At 41.3% G+C, this 12230-nt stretch overlaps 1 protein-coding gene across 1 annotated transcript in view; it reads left to right on the top strand.

The window, feature by feature from the left end:
* LOC148860995 (uncharacterized) overlaps nucleotides 1-12230 on the top strand; it is a 167140-nt gene that overhangs the window by 793 nt on the left and 154117 nt on the right. The gene's annotated exons all lie outside the window — the stretch shown is intronic.

The raw sequence follows: 12230 nt of genomic DNA on the forward strand, positions 1-12230 counted from the left end.
TAAAATTGTATGAAACCAGTGTAAGAATCTATGCAAAGACCTCATAGATTATAGATAAATTTGAAAGAATGGTAGGATCCATCTAATGGATGCCATAAAGGTTGCGAAATGGGTGGGCGAATTTCAAAAATTTCCTACCTTCTCTTAACTGGGAATCATATTCCCTAAATTTAGAATACAATATTCGAGGATCCTACTTGAACCATAATCAAACCAGATCTGTACCAAAAGATAAATGGGAGGAATATACCTGATCCGGAGAAGCTGTATCTCCCAAAGTTGGTGTTCACGCCCAAAGAATGCTTCAAGATCCGTTCCTGCTGAAGATGACACAGCTGTGGATGGAACAGAACCAGCAGGGTGCGTCCTACACACTCGATCCTTCACAAGAATCCTCTGGAAGTACTAAACACTGAATCTTTTTCAGTCTTTCTTGCAAGACTGATGTCAAGAACAGATTTCTTGACTTTCTTTTCTGCAAAGATCTAATCTTGCAATGGCAGATGGCGGCGGCAGTAGAAGATTTCCAAAACAAAAAAGGCTGAACTGCTTTTTCTGTTTTTCTGTGGAGAGTATGAATCATATCAGATCTGAATTCGCAGGAGGTATCCTATACCTCTTCAAGGTGGTTCAAAATCTCCACCTTTCTTCTTGATTAAGAAACCTCCTTTTTAGGAGTTATCCCAATCCAAATCAGTATTTGGATAGGGGATAATCTTAATCCTTTCTGCAGATAGAGTTAGCTTACTCCTGATCTTATCAAGAGGTTACCAGATTCAAATCTAATTTGAATTTGGTCTCTTAGAGTGGATAAGGCTAAAAGGCCCAATCCTTTTACTAACTTTAATCTCAAATTCGCCCCATGGATGGGTGATCATATCAGCCCACCTCGAAATGGGCTTTTGACCCATTAAGTGTTCAGTGTCTAATTACTTTCCAATCTGCTACCCAGTTGGGCTTCTTTGTATGGCGTGGGACCCAAGCATTGATCTACACACCAGCCACATGGGTTCGGCCCAGCCGAATTCACTGAAAAACTCAATGAACCCCTTGAGTCCATCATATGGACCCTATGGGCCCAACACTTACATTAAGTGGTCCCTGGGCCAAGCCATCTTATAAAAACCCAGGGACTGTGGGCAGGTGCAAGATTAGCCCATCAGGTATTATCCTCAATGGTCTTACACTTAACCTCTCAGCCCTTAATGATCAAGCACTGCCCGACAAGAGAGGACCTCTCCCTCGGCTGCAAGGTACAGTGCTGCACTCTCCTCTCACATGGATCCCGGGAATTAAAACCATTTGCAAACAATTCGAAACCGTACATATATATATAAATATATTAATTTTGCAAAACAAAATTCCAACGATTGAAATGAACTGCCGGCAGTTTGGTTTCCATCAGAGAGAGTGCATTCCCGATCATTACCCTTTGTCCGACAAAGTGGCTGATTCTGTCACTATGATCACCCACTCAGATGAATTCTCAAACTGCCCCAACATACCCAGGTTTTGATCCCCGCTAAGGATCTCATTGAATGGCATATCAAAGGCAGCCTGATCCAACACCTAGTGAAATGTCATAATCGAGTCTAGGGGTCAGGTGTAACTTTCCAGTTTTGCCCATCTATCTGCAAGGTCCAGGGCAATACTGGAAATCTGGTCCGGTTCAAGGATTCAAGTAATCCCATACTGCATGTGCCTCGGGTCTTACCCTGATGGCTGAGACAGGCCATCCCAACACTTGGTGGCACACCAGTATCAGCCTTGGCAGGATAAATCTCCCCAGACTTATCCAACGGCTGTGAACATTTAAAACTAACATGAGTCTCTATAAATGTCCTGTTTTAGGGTTTTACACAGAATTAAACCAAACAACATGAATCAAACATGCACTTTATTTATTTCCACTAAATAACAAAAGTACATCAAATCAGATTGAAGCTAAGGGCATACAAAACTGTCTAACAAAATTGTATGTTCATCAAGTAGAGGGCTGGTGAGCATGACTTTGGATTGTTTCTTCTACCAAGAAGCAATATCAAGAACACTTCTTAATCACTCCCATAAGTGGAGATCAAACTGGGTAGGGCTGGCAAGAACAGGGAAGAACTCTGCAGATTGTTGTGGTGTGTAACTGAGGAATTTGCCTCCTTTATTTATAGCCCTCTCAGGATCAGCCTCCTAATCCAATTAGGAGAGAGTTCCTTAATCCAAACTTGATATTTGGATCTAGACTCTTGAATGGATAAGACTTATCTTATCCGTTAGCTAATCCTAATCAGATTATAAATCCTATCTTTTCTTCTTTTAATTAACTAACTTAAACTCAATTTGAATTGGGCTTTAGGCCCATTAAGGTTATGTGCCCACTTAACCTCTTAACATGCTGCCCAATTTGCTCTCTTTGTATGGTGTGGGACCCAAATATTGATCTACACATTAGGCACATGGGTTTAGCCCAACCTTTTTTACAAGGCTTGGTCAAATTCACTATAGGAGACAGTGAACCTCTAAGTCCATCACTATGGACTCTTAATGGGCCCAACATTTACACTAAATGGTCCTTGGATCTAGCCACCTTATGAAAATCCAAGGATTGTGGCAAATGCAAGATTGGCCCATCATGTATTATAGTCAATGGTTTTACACTTAACCCCTCAGCCCATAATGATCAAACACTGCTCGATAAGAGAGGACCTCTCCCTCGGCTGAAAGGAACAATGTTGCACTCTCTACTTACATGGATCCCGGGAATTAAAACCTTTTGCAAACATTTTGAAACAAAAACAAATTTCAATGGTTGAAATCAACTGTCGGCAGTTTAGGTTTCCATCAGAGAGAGTGCATTCCCCGATCATTCACTTTGTCTGACAAAGGGGATGATCCTATCACTATGATCACCCACTCAAGTGAATTCTCAAACTGTCCCAACATACCTAGGTTTTAACCCTCTTTAAGGATCTCACTGATTGGCATATCAAAGATAGCCCAATCTGACACCTAGTGTAGTACCATAAACAAGTCTAGGGTCAGGTGTAACATTCCAGTTTTGCCCATCTATCTCTAAGGTCCAAGACAATATTGGAATTTTGGTCTGGTTCAAGGTTTCAAGAAAACTCATACTACATGTAACTCACGTCTCACCATGGTAGTTGAAACAAACCACCCCAACCAACTTGGCAACACATCAGTGTCAGCCTTGGTAGGATAAATTTTCCCAGATCTATCCAATGACTGTAAAGATTCTAAACTAACACGAGTCTCATAAGTGTCCAATTTAAGGGTATTACACAGAAACACACCAAAACACATGAATCAATTATGTACTTTTATTCATTTACAATAAATGTCATCAAGTACAACAATCTGATTGGAGCTAAGGGAATATACTGTCTAACAGCTCTCACTTGCACTTAGGTCCAATCGGGTATAAGTCGAAGCTCCATACTTTCAACGTGTTTCTCAAACACTTTCTATGTTAGTGGCTTAGTTAATGGGTCTGCTACATTTTCCACTGATGCTACCTTCTGAATCAGGAGGTCCCCTCTTCCAACTATCTCCCGTAGTACATGGTACTTCCTCTTGATGTGCTTTGACTTCGAATGGGCTCATAGCTCCTTAACCTGAGCAATGGCTCCATTGTTGTCACACAAGAATGGAATGGGTGATGTGCTAGCTGGAACTACTCCTAATTCCAAAATGAACTTCTTCACCCAAATGGCTTCCTTGGTAGCTTCACTTGCAGCAATGTGCTCGACCTCGATTGTGGAATCTACGGTGAACCCCAGTTTGCTTCTTTTCCAGCTAACAACACACGATCCTATCGTGAAAATATAATCGGATGTCGAGTTTCTATCATATGGATCTGATTGGAAATCAACATCAGTATACACCTAGATCTGTAGTGAACTACCATCAAATACCAGACAAAACTTTTTTTTTTCCTTCGAAGTTATTTTAGTATGTTTTTTCACAGCGGTCAAATGCTCCTGCCTTGGGTTAGATTGGTATCTACTTACCACACTCACTGCCTGAGAAATGTCAGGATGAGGGTATAGCATGGCATACATGATGCTCCCTACGGTTGAGGCATAGGAAATCTCTTTCATGCCCTCAATCTCTTCGGGAGTCTTGGGAGACATACCCTTGGATATAGTGACCCTGTATCTAAAAGGAACATTTCATTTCTTAGAGTTCTCCATACTGCATCTTTTGACAATCTTGTCAATCTAAGCAAACTGGAATAATGCTATTATCCTCTTCGATCTATCTCTATAGTGTCAAAGACCCAATATATAAGAGGCTTCTCCAAGATCATTCATGGAGAATTGCTGTGAAAGCCACACTTTTAGTTAACATTCCTACATCATTCCTAATGAGTAGGATGTCATCTACATACAGAACCAAGAACGTAACCTTATCTCCCACTATTTTTCTATAAACGCAGGCCTCATCCGGGTTTTGCTCAAAGTCAATCATTTTGACGGTAGAGTCAAACCGGATGTTCCAACTTCTAGAAGCTTGCTTAAGACCATATAAGGATCGGTTGAGTTTACATACCAGATGTTCCTAACCTACATCTGTGAAACCTTGCGGTTGCTGCATATAGATATCTTCACTAAGATCTCCATTCAGGAAGATGATTTTTGACATCCATTTTCCAAATCTAATAATCATGGTATGCTACTACAGCTAGCAGGATCCTAATGGATTTAAGCATGGCCACAGGCAAAAAGGTTTCCTCAAAATCGATTCCCTCTTTTTGAGTGTACCCTTTCGCCACAAGACAAGCCTTGTAGGTCTCAACTTTACCATTGGGGCCCTTCTTCCTCTTATAGATCCATTTGCAACCAATTGCCTTTACCCCAGGGGGCAGATCTACTAGAGTATAAACCCCATTGGTCTACATTGAGTCCATCTCATCTCTCATGACATCTATCCACTTCAAGGAATCTATGCCCAACATAGCTTCTAAATAAGTCACGAGATCCTCCTCACTGGTCATGGATTCCACCAAGTAATTTTCTTGGTCATAGCCGTAACGAACTGGAGGCCTAGAAACCTAGGTAGATCTTATAGGTTTGGTTATTTTCTGGAGCTGGTGGGACATCTCCTAATACCCCTGGTCTCTCCTCATCAAGAACAACTTACTCTAGGAAGTGGGCATTTCGACTACAAAACACATTTTGCTCTTTTGGATCATAGAACAAGTAACCTACAGAGCCTTTGAGATAGCCTACAAATAGGCAACGACTGGTCTTCGATTCCAAATTGTCAGCACTAGTTCTTTTAACATGTGCTGGACAACCCCAAATTTTCAAGTGTCTCACACTTGGTTTCTTACCAGTCCACAGCTCATTAGAAGTGTTAGGAACAGATTTGGTTGGAACCCGGTTAAGTACGTAAATCGTAGCCTCTAATGCGAAATCCCAAAAGGATGTGTATAACTTTGAGTGGACGAAAAGTGATCGGACCATATCTAATAGAGTCCGATGTCTCCTTTCTGACACACCATTTAATTGTGCTGCAAGGAACACCCAGGGACTGTGGGAAAATGCAAGATTAGCCCATCAGGTATTATCCTCAATGGTCTTACACTTAACCTCTCAGCTCATAATGATCACACACTGCCCGACAAGGAGGACCTCTCCCTCGGCTGCAAGGAACAGTGTTGCACTCTTTGCTTATATGGATCCCGGGAATTGAAACCTTTTCCAAATCATTTTGAAACCAAAATATATATACCTTTATATCTCATATAAAACATATTTTGCAAAAACAAATCTCAACAATTGAAATCGGTTGCCGACAATCTTGGTTTCCATCAGTGAGAGTGCATCCCCGATCATTACCTTTGTCCAACAAAGGGGCTGATCCTGTCACTATGATCCCCCACTCAGATGAATTCTCAGACTGTCCCAACATACCCAGGTTTTGACCCCCGCTAAGGATCTCATTGAATGGTATATCAAAGATAGCCCAATCCGACACCTAGTGCAGTATCATAAACAAGTCTAAGAGTCGGGTGTAACTTTCCAGTTTTGCCCATCAATCTCCAAGGTCCAGGGTAATACTGGAAATCTGGTCCAGTTCAAAGACCCAATTAATTCTACACTGTATGTGCCTAGGGTCTCACCCTGGCAGCTGAGACAGGCCACCCCAACCGACTTGGTTGCACCACAATGTCAGCCTTGTCAGGATAGGTCTCCCCAGACCGACCCACTAGCTGTGAACATTCTAAACTAACACGAGTCTCATTAAATTCCAATTTAAGGGTATTACACAGAAACATACCAAGGGAACATGAATCGAATATGCACTTTTATTCATTTACAATAAACTTATAAAGTACATCATCTTGATTGAAGCTAAGGGCATACAAAACTATCTAACAGCTCCCACTTGCACTTAGGTCCAATCAGGTACTAGCTAGAGTCCCATGCTTTCTACGTGTTTCTCAAACACTTTCAATGATAGTGGCTGACGGGTTTGTCGAAGCCCTCAAAATTAGTACTAGTCCCACAATAAAATATTTGCAGTAAAAGTGGTTCTAGGTCGAATCCCATAGGGAGCAAATCAATAATCTCTTAGCCGAATGGACAAAGTAATTGTGTGGGAATATTAAATAACTAAAATTAAAAGAATAACAAACTAAACAAACAAGAGAAAATCAGTCTTACCGAATTCTGGTTCAAGGGTTCGGGTTGAATTGATTGGCCTTCGATCCTAGGTACAATTCAGCATTCTTGCAATTCAAGCATTTAACCTTAGATTTATTAGGATAGCCATAATAAACATTGTCTTTTCCTAATTCAGTTAACCAAACCCAGCATTCGATCAACACTTATCACCACTCAACTGGGTACGATAGCGTTCCATGTTAAACACTGTTTCAAGGTACTTCTACGAGTTGGACTTAAGTTGTGAAATAGGCCTGACTGCGAACTTACTCCGACTTTGAGCTCGTTTTCGTACTCGATGCGGGCCGAATCTGTCAAAACTCAAAACATAAAAGTTGTGGGTCTTCCTTTTATCTTTCTAATGCTTATTGAATTGTCCAATTCGGTGTCTGGAATTGAGAGTTAGGCCCAGATTAATGACTGTCGCCGGAACAGTGCAAAATCACCCGATTTGCCCTATTTTCTTCCAATTGCCTTCTTTATTGCCCTGAATCAAAATACAAAAGTAATGAGTCCATTTAAGTGCTAAATAAACGTAAAAGAGTGAATATTAGGGGATAAAATTAGGGTTCATTTTGGTCTCATCAGTGGCTTCATCAATTGGTCTACTACATTTTCCGCTGATGCTACCTTCTAAATCAGGACGTCCCCTCTACCAACAATCTCTCACAGTACGTGGTACTTCCTCTCGATGTGCTTTGACTTCGACTGGGCTCATGGCTCCTTAGCCTGAGCAATAGCTCCATTGTTGTCACACAACAATGCGATGAGTGATGTGCTGGACGGAACTACTCCCAACACATGAACGAACTTCTTCATCCACACGGCTTCTTTGGTAGCCTAACTTGCGGCAATGTACTTGACCTCGGTCGTGGAGTCTGCAATGGACCCCTGTTTGCTACTTTTCTAGCAAACAACACACAATCCTATCGTGAAAATATATCCAGATGTAGACTTTCTATCATCCGGATCCGACTGGAAATCGGCATCTGTATACCTTGGATCTGTAGTGAGCTACCATCGAATACTAGACAAAACTCTTTTGTCCTTCGAAGGAACTTAAGTATTGTCACTTTTGACTATTTTGTCTCCATATTGTCTCTTTTGACTATTTTGTCAATGTAAGCAGATTGGGATAATCCTATTATCCACTTCGATCTATCTCTATAGAGTCGAAGACCCAGTATATAGGAGGCTTTTCCAATATATTTCATGGAGAATTGTTGCGAAAGCCATACTTTCACCATAGTTAACATTCCTACATCATTCCCAATGAATAGTGACAGAATCAGCCACTTTGTAGGACAAAGGGTAATGATCGGGAATGCACTCTCTTTGATGGAAACCAAACTGCCGGCAGTTGATTTCAATCGTTGGAATTTTGTTTTGAAAAATTAATATATTTATATTTATATGTATAGTTTCAAATTGTTTGGAAATGGTTTTAATTCTCGGGATCCATGTGAGAGGAGAGTGCGACACTGTTCCTTGCAGCCGAGGGAGAGGTCCTCTCTTGTCAGGCAGTGCTTGATCATTAAGGGCTGAGAGGTTAAGTGTAAGACCATTGAGGATAATACCTGATGGGCTAATCTTGCACCTGCCCACAGTCCCTGGGTTTTTATAAGATGGCTTGGCCCAGGGACCACTTAATGTAAGTGTTGGGCCCATAGGGTCCATATGATGGACTCAAGGGGTTCATTGAGTTTTTCAATGAATTCGGCTGGGCCTTGTATTAAAGGCTGGGCCGAACCCATGTGGCTGGTGTGTAGATCAATGCTTGGGTCCCACGCCATACAAAGAAGCCCAACTGGGTAGCAGATTGGAAAGTAATTAGACACTGAACACTTAATGGGCCAGAAGCCCATTTCGAGGTGGGATGATATGATCACCCATCCTTGGGGCGAATCTGAGATTAATGTTAGTAAAAGGATTGGGCCTTTAGCCTTATCCACTCTTGGAGACCAAATTCAAATTAGATTTGAATCTGGTAACCTCCTGATAAGATCAGGAGTAAGCTAACTTTATCTGCAGATAGGATTAAGATTATCCCCTATCCAAATACTGATTTGGATTGGGATAACTCCTAATTAGGAGGATTCTTAATTAAGAAGAAAGGAGGAGAAACCCAAAAAAGAGAAATATCAGATTTCGAACCACCTTGAAGAGAGATAGGATATCTCCTGTGAATTGAGATAGGATCTCATTTTCATACTCCAAAAAAAAAAAAAAAGGCAGTTCAGCCTTTTGGCCTTTAGATTTCTCCTCCTGCCGCCACCATCTGTTTTTGTAAGATTAGATCTTTGCAGAAAAAGAAAGTCAAGAAATCTGTTCTTGACATTAGTCTTGCAACAAAGACTAAAAGGATTCAGTGTTTAGTGTTTCCAGAGGTTTCTTGTGAAGGATCCAGTGTGTAGGACGCACCCTGCTGGTTCTGTTCCATCCACAACTGTGTCATCTTCAGTAGGAATGGATCTTGGAGCATTCTTTGGGCGTGAACACCAACTTTGGGAGATACTGCTTCTTCGGATCAGGTATATTCCTCCCATTTATCTTTTGGTACAGATCTGGTTTGATTATGGTTCAAGTAGGATCTTTGAATATTGTATTCTAAATTTAGGGAACATGATTCCCAGTTGGGAGAAGGTAGGAAATTTTTGAAATTTGCCCACCCATTCCGCAACCTTTATGGCATCCATTAGATGGATCCTACCTTTCTGTCAGTGGTATCAGAGCCACAGGTTCGAATCTTGAACCAAAAGAAAATCAGATCTGACCCTGCGCAGATGGATAGAAGGTGTTCTTTCAAGATTTGCGCAGATTGTTTTCTTTTTTTCAAGAAACTGTTTCTTGTTAAGGGCGATTGATCTGAAATTAATTTTTATTAAATCCAAAATTTATTTAGAATTGTTCTTTATTTATTTTGATTTAATGAACTGTTCGAACCTGGAGATCACAGTGCAGATTTGGCGCAGATAGTCTGCGCACCCTTTTTCTTTCTATTTATTTAATTCGGTTTGTAAATTTTTTTTTTATTTTTAGATTGAATGTATAGGATTTGATCAAGAATGTAATTAATAGAAATAGGATTTCTGTTATTTTTTCTTGATTAAAGAAGAAGGAAGAAGAAGGCGGCGCTGGAGCTTTGCAGTTGGAGAAATCACTTTCTGCGATTAGCAGTTTGTGAAACTGCAACCCTTGTGATTAATCTCTGTTTTGCAGGTGGTGCGAATAGTCCATAGTTTGATTTGTGATTGTTTGAAATCAAAATTATTAATTTCAGATCATTCATGAATTAATTCTTAAATTGAAAATCAGTTTTGGATCCTCTCGGACTAGATTGGATCGAATCTGGGGTTCGATAGGGACTGTTTTTCAGTTTGTATTTCTCACACTTGCTGTTCCAAATCTGATGTTCAATTACAGGGATTAATTCAGCCCACCTGTAAAGCCTAGTTTTAAAGGGTTAAAACTGCAAAAGGCCCATTACTGTGAGATAAGTTGTATGGGCCGAACTGCTATCTGCGATTCAGCCCATACACCTAGTAGACATTAATTGTTAATGACTTGGATTTCAATGGGCTATTCGATGGGCTTTATAGCAGTTAATGGATTGGATCAATTCCTCCTTTACATGTGATGTTTGGATGTTTGATGTGCTGTGACCATGGGCCATAAGTACTTGGCCCATGAAGACTCGTTAGTGGCTCTTGCGCACACCATGGCTAAATGCACATCATTGCCATGGTGTCCTTCAAGGTCATTGGATGACCCCTCTTTGCTTGGTGGGCCCCACAACCCTGAAAAGGGATGCGTACGGAACCCCTAGCCGATTAAGGCCCACCAGAAATCTGACTTTATGAAAGTCAGTGGGAGCCACTCTGGTTTGACCTAAATTAAAACTAGGGCATAATTTTGTTCCCTCCAGCAAATATGAATGCATGTGATAGGGAGACCCATATGATGGACTCTCTAAAGGCCTTTTGTCATTAGCACAATGATGGGTCCATCAGTAATGAGGAAACGCACCATAAAATTGGGCTATCCATTTGCTGTTGGATCTATTAGAGTGTTTCATAAGATGATAGGGGCATCATAGACCGATGTGGGAGGGGCTTCACCAGAAAATGGGAACTCTCTCACGGTACCTTGGCGTAACCTGAATATGATGGGTAAGCACTCACTGGACAGAAAGGTTTACCTGAAAACGGCTCTGAACCTTGTCTGACAGAGGCCAAAGGGAAACTCATTTGATGAGTGGATATGATCCGTCACAGAAAGGTGGTGAGGTTATGCAGCTGAAACGATTGGCTTCACGCACCCCATGTGATTTCCCACATTTCCAGAGACATTTTGTCATCTCCGTCACTGAGAAAGGAGGGAAATCTCAGAGATGAACAAGTGGGAATGGAACATAGATTAAAAGCCATATCTATGTAGGTAACATGAATCAAACTAAGGTTGTGGACTAATGATTTTTCTATTTTATCAGAAAATGGAAAATGGTCAATTTGCAAAGCTTCTAGACGATAACAAGCTTAAGGGCCCAAACTATGCCGACTGGTACAGAAATCTTATGCTGGTCCTAACTTCCAAAAAGTTAGACAAGGTGGTGAAAAATCCTGCCCCGGAACGTCCGGATGATAAGGCTTCTGAGGCCCGTAGGAGGGACTACCAAGAGTGGGAGGATAAGAACTCCCTAGCCCGCTGCTTTGTCATTGCCTCATTAAACAACTCAATACAGAGGCAGTTCGATCAGATCGAACTAGCCAAGGACATATTGGAAAGTCTAAGAACAATGTATGAAGAGCAGAACCGTTCTACTCGACAGAAGGTCCTGAAATTGTTCATGACCGCGTAGATGACCAAAGGGCAGAAAGTTCATGACCATTGTCTTCGGATGATGGGTTACATTAACGAACTTGAAGCTCTTGGATCCGGGCTAGATCTTGGCACGCAAGTGGATGCCATTCTCAATTCTTTGCCCTCTTCCTTCAATGCGTTCACAATGAACTACAATATGAATAAGCTGAATGTCAGCGTCCAGGAACTCAGCAATATGTTGCTGGGAGCCGAGGATCTACTCATGAAGGATGAGCCTATGGTTATGCTTGCTGAAGCTAACAAATCGGGCAAGAAAAAGAGAAAGGCAAAGAAGCCTCAGAAGAAGGCTACCAATCCTAAGAAGCAGAAGAAGAACAAGGCATCTGATGTCTGTCACTTCTGCAAGCAGACCGGCCACTGGAAGAGGAATTGTCCTGCCTACCTGGAATCTAAGAAAGGTAACATCGAAACTTGTGTCATAGAAACTAACTTGTTAGTTACTTCTGTGTCCTGGTGTGTTGACTCCGGGGCTTCAACTCATGCGTGTAACTCACTGCAGGGGTTCAAAGTTAGCAGAAGGTTGAGTGAAGGTGAAGTGACATTATTCTTGGGAACAACTGCAAGTGTTGCAGCAGCGGCAATAGGAACCATAGAACTAGTTTTTAAAGAAGGAATACTTGTACTTAAAGATTGTCTTTATGTACAGAACTTGAGAAGAAATTTAAT

The sequence above is a fragment of the Nelumbo lutea genome, chromosome 4 (assembly GCF_056320005.1).
Source record: "Nelumbo lutea isolate HS-2025 chromosome 4, American lotus-T2T, whole genome shotgun sequence".
In the NCBI taxonomy this organism is placed as follows: domain Eukaryota; kingdom Viridiplantae; phylum Streptophyta; class Magnoliopsida; order Proteales; family Nelumbonaceae; genus Nelumbo; species Nelumbo lutea.